The 15,870-nt window shown below is 45.3% G+C and overlaps 1 protein-coding gene across 2 annotated transcripts in view; it reads right to left on the bottom strand.

The window, feature by feature from the left end:
• The window catches only part of LOC147986311 (Transmembrane proteins 14C), a 151,997-nt gene that overhangs the window by 43,592 nt on the left and 92,535 nt on the right, over window positions 1-15,870 (bottom strand). The window lies entirely within an intron of this gene.

Below are 15,870 nucleotides of genomic sequence, written 5' to 3'. Positions count from 1 at the left end.
TGATGACGATGGCGACGATTTCCCCCTCCAGGAGGGACGTTTCCCCTGCAGAACAGGTTCGCCGAAGCCCTAGATTGGTTCTGTCGAGGTTCCGCCTCGAGACGGCGGCGCTTCATCCCGAAAGCTTCTTCTTGAATTTTTCCAGGGTAAAAGACACCATATAGCCAAAGATAGGAACCGGAGGCCTGTCAGGCGGCCCATAAGGTCAGGGGCGCGCCCAGGGGGTAGGGCGCGCCCTCCACCCTTGTGGCTGGTTGGTGGCCTCCCTCTGGTACTTTCTTCGCCCAATATTTTTTTATTTATTCCAAAAACATGCTCCGTGAAGTCTCAGGACTTTTGGAGCTATGCAGAATAGGTCTCTAATATTTGCTCCTTTTCCCACCCAGAATTCCAGCTGCCAGCATTCTCCCTCTTCATGTAAACCTTGTCAAATAAGAGAGAATAGGCATAGGTATTTTGATATAATGTGTAATAACATCCCATAATGCATTAAATATCAATATAAAAGCATGATGAAAAATGGACGTATCATACACTGCTGACTCTCGCAGCGACCTCGCCCTATCTGGAGGGATGCCAGATGGGCTTGGGAACTCTTCGGACACTGTGGCTTTGACCTCAGAGCTGACCCTTGATCCTATCCTCGAAACGGATCTCTTATTAGAGCCAGCCCCATGTTCAGATCTGACTGTCGTCGCGTCAGACGCGATTTTAAGCACAGACCAGACCGCTGTATTATCGGATCTTGACCTTAAGTCAAATCTGAACACAGAGCCAACATTGGATTTGGATCTGAGCTCTTTGCGAGCCGACTAGGAGTCAACCTTGGCGGTCAGGGCTCCGAAGTCGCGTCAAGCAACCCACAGAGCATATTCCACATCAACCCGACTTACAACCAGGCCACGGATACGGAGGACCTCTCGCAGACAAACGAGATGATGGACCTAATTCAGAATCTGGCGATCTCGTCCCTGGTCTATGATCAGATCAGATGTAAAGCCGATACAGGAAAATTTATACCACCCACCTAGTCGCTACCGTCGAGGATTTAACCGATGTTCTGAACTACGCCTCCGACAAGGCAACTGACATGGATGAAGATGCAAATGATGCATCCAGGGCAGCCTTGCCCAGGCTTACGACCCACATCGGCAATTGGGCCGCAACTTCCACCTATGATGTCTACATGGTGGACACATCATCGACGATGTCCTAAGCGACCAAAAGGCACATGGGGGCAATAGCTAGACCAACAATACGGGTGGCACAACTGATGACTCCAGCCCTGATAACGTCGACGATCAGGGCAATGGCAATAATGCCACGCCCGCTCAGTTCAACAGCCCCATAGGGGCATCCGATAACGGGGACCTCGAAGATGCCGAGGCGGAAGAAAGTGGTTACCTTCCTGAATCTGAGGAAGATGAGAGCCTTGGACCCCAAGACTTCACTGTCCTCGAGGACCTGTACGAGCAAGAAAGATTTAAGTGGTGCCTCGTTGCAACTGCCAGGAGCATGGAGAAAAAGCAACAGCAACCTCAATAAAAAAAGGCACATCTGTGACATTATGACCCGAACGAAACTTTTTCAGTCATGGCTATGACACTTCTATGATGATAATTGTGACAAAAACACGTATCATCATAGATGTGGTGGGCTACTACTTCCATGACAAAAAACTATGATAGAAAATGGGCTTTTCATCCTGAGCGGGCCGAAGACGCACCTGCATAACATTCTTTGGGCCATCCGTGACATAAAAAATCATGGTAGAAGTGAGGGCGAGGTAAATTTCGGGGAGTTCCTACTTACGGTGGGTGGTCGAGGCCGAGCGATGCAGTGTAGTTTTGCGCGTTTCTCTGGTACGCGCGTGTGTGCGAAGTGTTGGCTATTTGAATCCGAGTGAGGCGTTCGCTTACTAAACCCGAGCGATTACACTTCCTACTACTGAATGCGAGCGATCGATCCCTTCGCTCTTAACAAAATCCGAGCAATTCCTTCGCTGCTAACTGAACCCGAGTGATTCCCTTGTTGCTGCTGCTAATTGAACCCGATCGATCGCTGCTGCTACTTATTAAAGTCGATCCAGCCCCCGTGCGAGACGTGGCTGATACATCCATTTTGCATCATGTTTTCCTACTATTATTTATAATGTTTTTATGCATAATAATGCTTTTTGGAGTATTTCTAATGCCTTTTCTTTCATAATTTGCAAGGTTTACACAAAGTGGGAGAATGTCGACAGCTGGAATTCTGGACCTGAAAAATCTATGTCAGAGTCACATGTTCTGCACATCTCCAAATGAGCTAAAAATTTCAGGAGAATTATTTTGCAATATAAAAAAATACTGGAGCAAATAACTGCCGGAGGAGGCCAACCAGGTGGGCACAACCCACCTGGGCGCGCCAGCCCTCCCAGGTGCGCCCTGGTGGGTTGTGCCCTCCTCCGCCCACCTCCGGTGCCCATCCTCTGGTATATAGGTCATTTTGACCTAGAAAAAATCAGGAGAGGACTTTCGAGACAAAGCGCCGCCGTCTCGAGGCAGAACTTGGCCAGGAGAGTTTTGCCCTCCGGTGGAGTGATTCCACCGGGGGAACTTACCCCCCGGAGGAGGAAATCATCATCATCGTCATCACCAACAAATATCCCATCTTTGGGAGGGCAATATCCATCAACATCTTCAACAACACCATCTCCTCTCAAACCCTAGTTCATCTCTTGTGTTCAATCTTTGTACCGGAACTAGATTGGTGCTTGTGGGTGACTAGTAGTGTTGATTACATCTTGTAGTTGATTACTATATGGTTTATTTGGTGGAAGATTATATGTTCAGATCCATTATTCTATTTAATACCCCTATGATCTTGAGCATGATTATCATTTGTGAGTAGTTACTTTTGTTCTTGAGGTCATGGGAGAAATCTTGTTGCAAGTAATCATGTGAACTTGATATGTGTTTGATATTTTGATGATATCTATGTTGTGATTTCCTTAGTGGTTTCATGTGAACATCGACTACATGTCACTTCACCTTATTAGGGCCTAAGGGAATGCATTGTGGAGTAGTTATTAGATGATGGGTTGCTAGAGTGATAGAAGACTAAACCCTAGTTTATGTGCTACTTCGTAAGGGACCGATTTGGATCCAAAAGTTTAATGCTATGGTTAGATTTTATCTTAATACTTTTCTCATAGTTACAGATGCTTGCGAGGCGGTTAATCATAACTTGGAGGTTTGTTCAAATAAGAACAGCACTTAAGCACCGGTCCACCTACATATCAAATTATCAAAGTAGTAAACACGAATCAAACCAACATGATGAAAGTGACTAGATGAAATTCCCGTGTACCCTCAAGAACGCCTTGCTTATTATAAGAGACCATTTTGGCCTATCCTTTGCTACAAAAGGATCGGCTACTGATGTCTGCTTGAACTACGTCGGTATTTCCCCAAAGAGGAAGGGATGATGCAGCACAGCAACGGTAGGTATTTCCCTCAGTGATGAGACCAAGGTTATCGAACCAGTAGGAGAACCACGCAACACTACATGAACGGCACCTGCACACAAATAACAAATACTCGCAACCCAACGTCTTAAAGGGGTTGTCAATACCTTTCGGGTAACGGCACCAGAAATTGGCAAACGGACGTGAGAGAGTTGTAATAATTTGGTAGATAGATCTCGAGGGAACGCGAGATACAATAAATAAGTAAAAATTGCAGCAAGGTATTTTCGTATTTTTGGTTTAATAGATATTAAAATAAAAGAAAATAAAAATAGATTGCAAAGGCAAATATGATAAAGAAGAGACTCGGGGGGCCGTAGGTTTCACCAGTGGCTTCTCTCGAGAAAAATAGCAAACGGTGGGTAAACAATTACTGTTGGGAAATTGATAGGACTTCAAATAATCATGAAGATATCCAGGCAATGATCATTATATAGGCATCACGTCCAAGATTAGTAGACCGACTCCTGCCTGCATCTACTACTATTACTCCACACATCAACCGCTATCCAGCATGCATCTAGTGTATTAAGTTCATGGAGAAACGGAGTAATGCAATAAGAACGATGACATGATGTAGACAAGATCTATTTATGTAGAAATAGACCCCATCTTGTTATCCTTAATGGCAACGATACATACGTGTCGGTTCCCCTTCTGTCACTGGGATCAAGCATCATAAGATCGAACCCATCACAAAGCACCTCTTACCATTGCAAGATAAATAGATCAAGTTGGCCAAACAAAACCCAAATATCAGAGAAGAAATATGAGGCCATAAGAAATCATGCATATAAGAGATCAAAGAAGACTCAAATAACTTTCATGGATAAAAAGATAGATCTGATCATAAACTCAAAGTTCATTGGATCCCAACAAACACACCGCAAAAAGAGTTACATCATATGGATCTCCAAGACACCATTGTATTGAGAATCAAAAGAGAGATAGGAAGGCATCTAACTACTGACTACGGACCCATAGGTCTACAAAGAACTACTCATGCATCATCGGAGAGGCACCAATGGACCCCTCTGTGACGGTGTTTAGATTGGACTGGTGGTTCTGGAACTTGCGGCGGCTGGAATTTATTTTTGTCGACTTCCCTAGGGTTTCTGGCATATTGGGGTATTTATAGGGAAAAGAGGTGGTTCGGGAGGCGTAACATCCGAAATTTTCAATTTGGAATGTTTTACAAATATTAGTTAAGCATCTGTGCATTTTGTTTGAATTGTGTGGCATTTGGATATTTTTTTCAGAGGCATTTGAGTTGTTGTTTGAGTTGGATTCAACTTGGCAATTGAAAGTTATCCCTGGCAAATACTTGAGAAAAAGTATGAGAGGAGCTAACATGACACTCCAAAAATGTCAGAAGAAAATATTGCCAAAAGGTTTGAATTCAAATTTGAATTTTATTTCGAGTTTGCAGAAAATGTTTTTTTAGTTTCTGTTTTGCCTCTGGAAAAATGTCCATGTTGTAGGATTAATTCCCCTAAGAATTTTGATATATATGTCCTATATAAAAAATATTAGAGTTTTCTCTTAGTTTAGCTTTTTCTCTCTGCCTTTATTCAAAACAAAAAAGGGAAAGAACCCCGAGCTGGCTAGGCCAACCGGCCCAGCCAACCGGCCCAGCGAGCCACAACCGCAGCCCAGCCGCGCCCGCACACGAACCCCCTCGCGACCGGTCGCCCGACTGCACCCTTCCCTCTCTCTCTCACTAACCGCGGGGGCCCGCCCTCATCTCTTTCCCCTCGCCAACGCTGTGCCGCGCCAGAGCGCGTTCGACGCCGCCGCTGCGTCCGGATTCCACGGGATCACGATCCCGAGTCACCCCCTGCTCCAAGTTGATGTCCTATAAATTCCTACGCCCCTCCTCTTCCGAATCCCCCTAAAACCCTAGCCCAAAACCCACCGCAGCTCACACCCTCCTCCTTTGGATCTCGCTGCAGTCCGCCGTCTGTTCCGACTCCGGTGAGGATCCCCCTGCCCTCAAACCTTGTCAGCCGAAACCCCTCAACCGCGCGCACCTCCCTGACATCCTCTCTCCGTCCAGGGATCGCCGGAGCCGCCGCCTTGAGCATCACCACCCGTCGCCGGAGTTGCAGAGCACCAGGAGCCCCGCCGAGCTCGTCCCACTCATCTCCGTCGTCCCCGAGCTCCAACAACTCCACCACCACCTCCGCCTCGCTCCGCCGCATCGCCCCGACCTCGCCGCCACCGCCCCGGACCACCGGAGCACCCCCGCCGCCAACGCCCGAGCCCACCTCGCCGTCGACCGCCGCAGTAAGCCGCTGAACCCCACTACACCGTTCGATTGGCAACCTACGGCTTAGATTAGATCCGCGAAGGGGTATGGTTTTATTTCATATAGGTCGGTTTTAGTTTTGGTTTAGATCGGTTTATTTAGTTGCGGTTTAGTTAAACCGGCCGATCGGTTTATTTCTGTTAGCCCATGGACGCAGTGAATCTATTAATCGCTCGTGCGGTAGATAGTTTTAGAGCGCTCACTGTTTCGGCCCGTTAGCACGTTGGTTTGTTTTCTTTTCTTTTTTCGTTTCTGTTTTCTTCAGAATAGTTTCAATTTTGTAAAATCCGTATCTTTTAGGTTATTTATTATTTTTAGTTGATTCTTTTTTGTTAGTTTACAAATTTCTTGTAGCTTCTGCAGAAATTAGATTCGGCCATGTTTAAGTCTATAAAAAATAGTTTTATATTAGTTTTATTCAGATTAGTATTTCTGGTATAATTTGAGCTAGGATTATTATTTTTAGGTGATTCTTTTTGCCACTGCTTAGTTTTGACCTAGCCTAGCAGTAGGAACTTGTTGGGTATTTGTAGATTGTATAAAAATTAGTTTTAGTCGAAATAAAGCTTTTCTAGTTTTATTTAGCTGGTTGTTGTTTCCTGCTGTTCTAGTTATTATAGAATTTTAGTTTACCCCTGTTATATTTTATTTTAGATTAGTTTCTGTAGTTACAGAGGGTGAACATTTATTTGCAGCAAAATAAAAGGTTTTATTTTATTTTCTTATTAGTTTTGTTTTAGGTATAACAGGAGTTCTATAATATATATTGATGTGATTCCTTTTGCATCTAGTTTATATGCTATTTTCCTTTATGTTAGTTAGCAAAACCCTTGTTTTGGATCTGTTAAGAAAAGTGTTAGTAGGTTGAAACTATTTCTTTGTTGTTGCGTGAAGTGATGAAAACCTTGAGTTTGTTTTCCTCGAGTTTTCTTTGGGTTTGGTTTGAGTGCTTGTGTGATTTCCTTTAACTTGCTGTTATGTTATTTAGTGGAAGACTTATTTGTGCTATTGTTTGACTCGATAGAATTTTCGGAGTGCGAAGCTTGCTATCTCGGGTCACTAGCGTTTGAAGACCGTCAGCCAGGCAAGTCATTTGATCATGTTTTATAATACCTATGATTTTGTTGCATTAGAATTATTCCTCCCCACCATGCATGAAGAATTTTAAGTTATTGTCTTGAGTAGTATCATGAGGTAGGATGAACCCAATTCCCCTTGCTACTATTGCCCGGGACGATGTAGTTTATCTTGCTATGCTCGTAGACGGGGTTGGTTGGGAGTTTCATAAGGGAGATGTGAGAGTCAAGATGATCATAACCCCGTGACTTCAAGCTCAAGATGGACTTCAAATTCACTACTGCGTGGAGGACGGTTGACGGGCACCCTGGAGAAACCAGCGCATGGCCGAGATGCATGGAGAAGCACCATGACATGTTGCGGAAAGCTTCACCCAGCCATGGAGAGATGGATGGATACCCCTTGACCGGAAGCTTACCTATGCAGCCGCAAGCCATTATGGCTCTGGCTGGGTTGACCTTAGGTGTGACTTTGGACGGACGGTGCGAGCAGATGTAGAAGAACGGTAGGACATGCATGGGTACCGGCAGTGCTCAGAGAAACTCTACGGAAGACCCTGTTCCGTTCATCCCGTCTTCAAACACCAGGCAGTGTGAGGACATAAAGGAGGGAACGATTCTTGCGGGTAAAGTGCACAAGACTCTGCAAAGTAACAACCTAATCGATTAGTCGTGTCCCCGGTTACGGGGAAATGAGCCTTTGGAAACTGGAGTATTTCGGAAATCCCAACACCGAACAAATAAATTAATTGAGGGGTTAATTAATAATTGGGAATGAGACATTGGTTGGCGGAACCATCTCAATAACTACCCACATTTTGTAGTAATTTGTAAGCAAGTCCTTTGTTGTAGGGAAAACTGGCTTTTTCGCAAAAACAAAAAACTCAGGGCCCCACAGTCAAATTGCATATATTGTTAGCATTATTATTGTTGTTCTCTCTATGAATTGCCGGCATATTCTAAATGCTGACCTACACGGCTGCAACGTCTCATGTTGCAGAGGAGTTTTCCGACCAGGAGTGAGGCTATGATCTACGCTTGGCAATTGCCCTATGGAGTTGGATGGACTCGCTATTCGTCTACGCTTCCGCAGCTTTATTTAGTTTATTTCTCATGAGTTGGCCTTCGGCTGAATTTATTATGATGTAATAAAGACTCGATATGAGAATCGTGTAATAAATTCAGGTGTGATTGAACTTTGAATCTTTTCATCAATGTACTGTGTGTGCCAGCATGATCTTGGGATGGTACAGCTACACATAGACTTGACCGATTTTGGGTCGGGTCGTTATAGAGATGGTATTCAGAGCACACGCTGACCATAGGACGTAACCCCTAGGATCAGAAAGCCATAGGAAGAAACTATTTTATTTTATGTCCTTATCATTCCGTAATACTCCCATGTTCATTTCTGACTTCTCTCCGATTTCAACATTCTAGATGGTTGTCAAGTTCATCCCAGTTCTGCTCTCAGAGTTTTGCCAGCCAGATGAGACAATGCTTTTCGGCAGGAGGGTGGTCCAGATCACCAAGGAATTGAAGATTGCTCTGCCGTCTATCACCAGGACCCCTATCATGGCATTTCCGGAAGACCGCCGTTATAGGATTAGGGTGCACATACCAGGGAGGACTTTCGGAAGTCTCTCGGCGCCCGTTGACTTCAGGTTCACTGCTCCCACTTGGATCCTCGGGAGAAACATAGCAGTTCATAGTGCACTTGGACGCATCCAGGAGGAATACAGGACCGAGCTTGTTGGATCAGACCACACCATGATTTCTTGCAGGACTGCAGATGGAGAGATTATCCGCACCATAGATGACAACTCCGTTCACTCATATGTCCAAGACTTGGAGGCTCATATCAGGACTCTAGAGATTCAGATGCGCAGGAGCTTGAAGACGGTCCAAAAGTTGCATCTTCGTGAAATTGAACTGGAGGATGCAGCATGTGAAGCCCACTATGAGCATGAGGATGAAGTCAAGGATTTTATGGATAGACTCGAGGACCGGAAGAAATATATTGCCACACTGGAGGAGAAGATGGATCTGGGAGAAGTCCTTTTCCCGAGTGGAGACGATGGACCTCTCGTGAGCAATGACCAGGATTATGAAGAGAGCTCCACCGAAGGAAGCGGCAAGAGGAGGCGCCGCACCAGAGGACGACGCACCAGAGGACGCATGGATAATTGATGAAGACATTTAGTCGACCACCATGTTATTTTATTTTCGTCGATCAGTTAGGCCGTTATTTTTCGATTAGTCGTGAGATTTTGCAATCCGAGTTTGAACCTTGTTTGAGATGAATGAATAAATGATTGGTGTGATTATGTTTGTGCATTCATTTGGGTAGTGCTATTTTCTCATTAGACCCTTTTTCTATTCTAATTTCTCATCCACTCCATAACACCAGATGCCTCCGAGACGTGACCCCGGTTTCACTTTCCCGCCGGAGCTCACCCAGCTGATCTAACAGCAGAATGCCTTAATGCAAATGCTCATCCAAAACCAAGGCAACAACAACAAAAATCCACCGCCACCACCCCCTGTCGATAACCTGACCCGGTTCCTAAGGCTGAATCCGCTGGTGTTCTCTAGTAGCACCGAGCCGATTTGTAGCCGATGATTGGCTCCACAAGATCGGAAGGGATCTAACAACTGCTGGATGCACATATGCTGAGAAGGTGCGTTTTGCCGCACATCAACTGAATGGACCTGCAGTCTCTTGGTGGGAAAACTACACCGCCACCTATCCGGTCGCCACCATGACATGGGATCAGTTCCAGCGGGCTTTCCGCACTGCGCATGTCTCAGCTGGAGCCATGAGTCTGAAGAAGCGTGAGTTCCGCAACTTACGCCAGGGGAACCGTACTGTGGGGCAGTATGTGGATGAGTTCAGCAAATTATCTCGATACGCCCCAGATGATGTGGCCACAGATGCCGCAAAATAGGAGAAGTTTCTTGAGGGACTCAATGATGAGCTGGGAATGCAGATAATGGTGGCTACCTTCAACAACTACCAGGATTTGGTAGACAAGGCCACTATACTCGAAGGCAAGCAGCAGCAGATTGAAAGCCGCAAGCGGAAATATGGCCAGGGAAAGTACAACTCCGAAGCTCAGCAGAAGCCCCGCTATGCCCCATACTCGGGAGGACATAACCATCACACCCATGGAGGACATAATCATGGAGGACATAACCATGGAGGGAATGGGAACAATCGCAACCACGACAACAACCCCAAGTCAGGCAATGGAGGCAACGGCAACTAGCACCGTCCTGCTCCGACTCAGAAGGATCTGAGTCATATCACCTGTTTCAAGTGCCAGAAGACAGGACACTATGCCACTGATTGTCCGGATGCCAAGCAGAGGAATGGAAACAGTAACGGCAATGAGAGCTCACCAAAGAAGCCCAACCCTTTTCCTCATGCTCGGGTGAATCACATTAACGTGGAGGACGTCTATGAACAGCCAGACACTGTGGTTGGTAAGTTTTTGTTAAATTCATGTCCAGTATTGGTACTCTTTGATTCCGGTGCAATGCATTCATTCATATCAAGGGTAGTTGTGGAAAAGTATGGGTTGCCCACTAGGACCCTTAGACCCCCGCTCCAAGTCACTTCCCCAAGAGGAGAGATGATGGCAGGCTTGGGCTGTCATTCAACCCTCAGCATCGGAAATCATGATTTCCCCATAGACCTCATAGACTTAGAATCCCAGGGATTGGACGTGATCCTAGGCATGGACTGGTTGACAAAGTTTGAAGGGAACATTGACTGTGCCCGCAAGACGATTTTGCTCACCACCCCGAAGCAGAAGAGGATCAAGTATGTATCTAGATGCACACCGATAAAGAAGCAGGTGAATTCCCTCACGGGAGTGGTTCAGGAGGAAGTGCCTGTAGTACAAGATTTTCCGGATGTATTTCCAAAGGAATTACCAGGAATGCCACCGGATAGAGAAATAGAATTTTCGATCGAGTTATTACCTGCCACAGCCCCAATATCCAAGAGACCTTATCGGATGCCCCCGAATGATTTGGAAGAGATCAACCAGCAGATCAAGGAATTATTGGAGAAAGGATATATTCGCCCAAGTTCGTCACCTTGAGGAGCCCCAGTTCTTTTGGTAGAGAAGAAGGATGGAACCCTGAGAAAGGTTGTAGATTATCGTTCATTGAACGATGTGACCATCAAGAATAAGTACCCTCTACCGATGATTAATGATTTATTTGATCAGCTAGTCGGAGCCAAAGTATTTTCCAAGATCAATCTTCGATCAGGGTATCACCAGCTGAAGATTCGTGAACAGGATATACCCAAAACAACTTTCACCACCAGGTATGGTTTATATGAGTATACCGTCATGTCATTCGGATTGACTAATGCCCCTGCGTATTTCATGAGCATGATGAACAAGGTACTTATGGAATATCTGGACAAGTTTGTTGTGGTGTTCATCGATGACATATTGGTTTCCTCCAAGAGCGAGGAAGAACACAAGGAACATCTGCGTCTAGTCCTGGAGAAACTCCGAGAACATCAGTTATATGCCAAGTTCAGCAAATGTAAATTTTGGTTGAAGGAAGTCGGATTCCTCGGACATGTTATTTCAGGAGAAGGAATAGCAGTCGACCCCACCAAGGTTGAATCAGTCACCAACTAGCAATCCCCACCTCAGTCAAGGAGATCCGCAGTTTTCTCGGACTTGCAGGATATTATCGGAGATTTATTGAGAATTTCTCCAAGATTGCTAAACCCATGACCGAGATGTTGAAGAAGGAAACAAAGTACATTTGGACCGAGGATTGTGAACCCAGTTTTCAGGAGTTGAAGAAACGTCTGGTTACAGCCCCAGTACTCATTTTGTCGGACATACACAAGGATTACCAGGTGTATTGTGACGCTTCTCGTCAAGGACTCGGAGGAGTGCTCATGCAGGAAGGAAAAGTTGTAGCTTATACCTCCAGACAGCTATGACCTCACGAGATGAATTATGCCACACATGATTTGGAGTTAGCAGCCGTAGTGCACGCACTCAAGACATGGAGACATTTCCTTGTCGGAAATAGTTGTGATGTTTACATGGATCATAAGAGCTTGAAGTACATTTTCACGCAGAAGGAGTTGAACCTCAGATAAAGGAGATGGCTTGAATTGATCAAGGACTACGATATGAGATTGCATTATCACCCAGGGAAAGCAAATGTGGTAGCAGATGCCTTGAGACATAAAAGCCATGTGAACACCCTCATAGCTGGAGGATTACCTCAGAAATTAGCCGACGATCTCAGAGATCTCCGATTGGAGATAGTACCAAGAGGATTTGTCGCCACCTTGGATATTCAATCCACTCTGACCAAAAGAATCCGTGAAGCGCAGAAGACGGACAAGGAAATTGCATAGATAAAGGAAAAGATGAGTAACGGAAAGGCTAAAGTTTTCTTGAGGATGAAGACGGAACTTTATGGTTTGAGGATCATATCTATGTGCCTAATGACCCAGAGGTTCGGAAGTTAATTCTTCAGGAGGCCCATGATTCACCGTACTCGATTCACCCAGGCAACACCAAGATGTATCTAGACTTGAAGGAAAGTTTCTGGTGGACAGGTATGAAGAAGGATATTGCCGAGTATGTAGCAGTATGCGATGTTTGTCAGCGAGTAAAGGCGAAACATCAGAAGCCGGCAGGGTTACTTCAACCACTGCCGATTCCCGAGTGGAAATGGGAAAAACTTGGAATGGATTTTATCACAGGATTACCCAGGACCCGTTCAGGTTATGATTCTATCTGGGTAGTGGTTGATCGCTTGACCAAGGTAGCTCATTTCATTCCCGTGAAGACCACATATACCAGTGCTAAGTTAGACAAGATATACATGACCAGGATCGTATGTCTGTATGGAGTTCGGAGGAGTATCGTGTCAGATAGAGGAACACAATTTACCTCAAAGTTTTGGAATCAGTTGCATGAAACCTTGGGTACAAGGCTGGAGTTCAGTACAGCTTTTCATCCGCAGACAGATGGACAGACCGAGAGAGTCAACCAGATTCTGGAGGACATGTTAAGAGCTTGTGCGCTAGACTATGGGTCTAGCTGGGATGACAATTTGCCATACGCAGAGTTCTCGTACAACAATAGCTATCAGACCAGTCTAAAGATGGCCCCTTTCGAAGCTCTATATGGAAGGAGGTGCAGAACACCATTGCTGTGGGATGGTGTTGGAGACCGAAAACTTTTTGGTCACGATCTTATCAGAGACTCCGAAGAGAAAGTCAAGCTGATTCGAGATAGACTCAAGATAGCCCAGTCGAGACAGAAGAGTTATGCCGACAGTAAACGCAAGGAGATAACATATGAAGTTGGAGACCGAGCATATCTTCGTGTGTCCCCACTTCGTGGAATCAAGAGATTTGGGGTTAAAGGAAAATTAGCACCCAGGTTCATTGGCCCCTACAAAATCCTCGAACGCAGAGGAGAAGTTACATATAAGCTGGAATTGCCAGAAGGATTGTCAGGAGTTCACGATGTCTTTCACGTATCCCAACTGAAGAAATGCCATGCCGAGATGGCCGATATTCCTTTGAGAGACACAGTGCCTCTAGAGGCCATACAGCTTGACAGTGATCTGACTTATGAGGAGAAACCCGTCAGAATTCTCGAGACTGCGAACAGAGTTACCCGCAGCCAGATCATCAAGTTTTGCAAGGTTCTGTGGAGCCACCACTCCGAGGAGGAAGCCACCTGGGAGCGAGAAGAAGATCTCCGCCCGGACCACCCGCACCTATTTGCTAGTCAATCCGAATCTCGAGGGCGAGATTCATCTTAAGGTGGGTAGGTTTGTAACATCCCAAATTTTCAATTTGGAATGTTTTACAAATATTAGTTAAGCATCTATGCATTTTGTTTGAATTGTGTGGCATTTGGATATTTTTTCAGAGGCATTTGAGTTGTTGTTTGAGTTGGATTCAACTTGGCAATTGAAAGTTATCCCTGACAAATACTTGAGAAAAAGTATGAGAGGAGCTAACATGACACTCCAAAAATGTCAGAAGAAAATATTGCCAAAAGGTTTGAATTCAAATTTGAATTTTATTTGGAGTTTGCAGAAAATTTTTTTTTTAGTTTCTGTTTTGCCTTTGGAAAAATGTCCACGTTGTAGGATTAATTCCCCTGAGAATTTTGATATATATATATATATGTCCTATATAAAAAATATTAGAGTTTTCTCTTAGTTTAGCTTTTTCTCTCTGCCTTTATTCAAAAAAAAAGGGAAAGAACCCCGAGCTGACTAGGCCAACCGGCCCAGCGAGCCACAGCCGCAGCCCAGCCGCGCCCGCCCCCGAACCGCCTCGCGACCGGTCGCCCGACCGCACCCTTCCCTCTCTCTCTCTCTCTCACTGACCGTGGGGCCCGCCCTCATCTCTTTCCCCTCGCCCACGCTGTGCCACACCAGAGCGCGTTCGACGCCGCCGCCACGTCCAGATTCCACGGGATCACGATCCCGAGTCGCCCCCTGCTCCAAGTTGATGTCCTATAAATTCCTACGCCCCTCCTCTTCCGAATCCCCCTAAAACCCTAGCCCAAAACCCACCACAGCTCACGCCCTCCTCCTTTGGATCTCGCCGCAACCACCGCAGTCCACCGTCTGTTCCGACTCTGGTGAGGATCCCCCTGCCCTCAAACCTTGTCAGCTGAAACCCCTCAACCGCGTGCACCTCCCTGACATCATCTCTCTGTCCAGGGATCGCCGGAGCCGCCGCCTTGAGCATCACCGCCCGTCGCCGGAGTTGAAGAGCACCAGGAGCCCTGCCGAGCTCGTCCCATTCATCTCCGTCGTCCCCGAGCTCCAACAACTCCACCACCACCTCCGCATCGCTCCGCCGCATAGCCCCGACCTCACCGCTGCCGCCCCGGACCACCGGAGCACCCCCGACACCAACGCCCGAGCCCACCTCGCCGTCGACCGCCGCGGTAAGCCGCCGGACCCCACTCCACCGTTCAATCGGCAACCTACGGCTTAGATTAGATCTGCGAAGGGGTATGGTTTTATTTCATATAGGTCGGTTTTAGTTTTGGTTTAGATCGGTTTATTTAGTTGCGGTTTAGTTAGACCGGCCGATTGGTTTATTTCTGTTAGCCCATGGACGCGGTGAATTTATTAATTGCTCGCGCGTTAGATAGTTTTAGAGCGCTCACTGTTTCGGCCCGTTAGCACGTTGGTTTGTTTTCTTTTCTTTTTTTCGTTTCTGTTTTCTTCAGAATAGTTTCAAGTTTGTAAAATCTGTATCTTTTAGGTTATTTATTATTTTTAGTTGATTCATTTTTTGTTAGTTTACAAATTTCTTGTAGCTTCTATATAAATTAGATTCGGCCATGTTTAAGTTTATAAAAATAGTTTTATATTAGTTTTATTCAGATTAGTATTTCTGGTATAATTTGAGCTAGGATTATTATTTTTAGGTGATTCTTTTTGCCACTGCTTAGTTTTGACCTAGCCTAGCAGTAGGAACTTGCTGGGTATTTGTAGATTGTATTAAAATTAGTTTTAGTCGAAATCAAACTTTTCTAGTTTTATTTAGCTGGCTGCTGTTTCCTGCTGTTCTAGTTATTATAGAATTTTAGTTTACACCGGTTATATTTTACTTTAGATTTGTTTCTGTGGTTATAGAGGGTGAACATTTATTTTTCTTATTTGTTTTGTTTTAGGTATAACAGGAGTTCTATAATAGATATTGATGTGATTCCTTTTGCATCTAGTTTATATGTTATTTTCCTTTATGTTAGTTAGCAAAACCCTTGTTTTGGATCTGTTAAGAAAAGTGTTAGTAGGTTGAAACTATTTCTTTGTTGTTGCGTGAAGTGATGAAAACCTTGAGTTTGTTTTCCTCAAGTTTTCTTTGGTTTTGGTTTGAGTGCTTGTGTGATTTCCTTTAGCTTGCTGTTATGTTATTTAGTGGAAGACTTATTTGTGCTATT

This window comes from Triticum urartu, chromosome 2A (genome assembly GCF_056163025.1).
Source record: "Triticum urartu cultivar PI428250 chromosome 2A, HENAU_Tu73, whole genome shotgun sequence".
Taxonomy (NCBI): domain Eukaryota; kingdom Viridiplantae; phylum Streptophyta; class Magnoliopsida; order Poales; family Poaceae; genus Triticum; species Triticum urartu.
The sequence above is the reverse complement of the archived record's forward strand: the minus strand, read 5'-3'. Positions and strand labels throughout refer to the sequence as shown.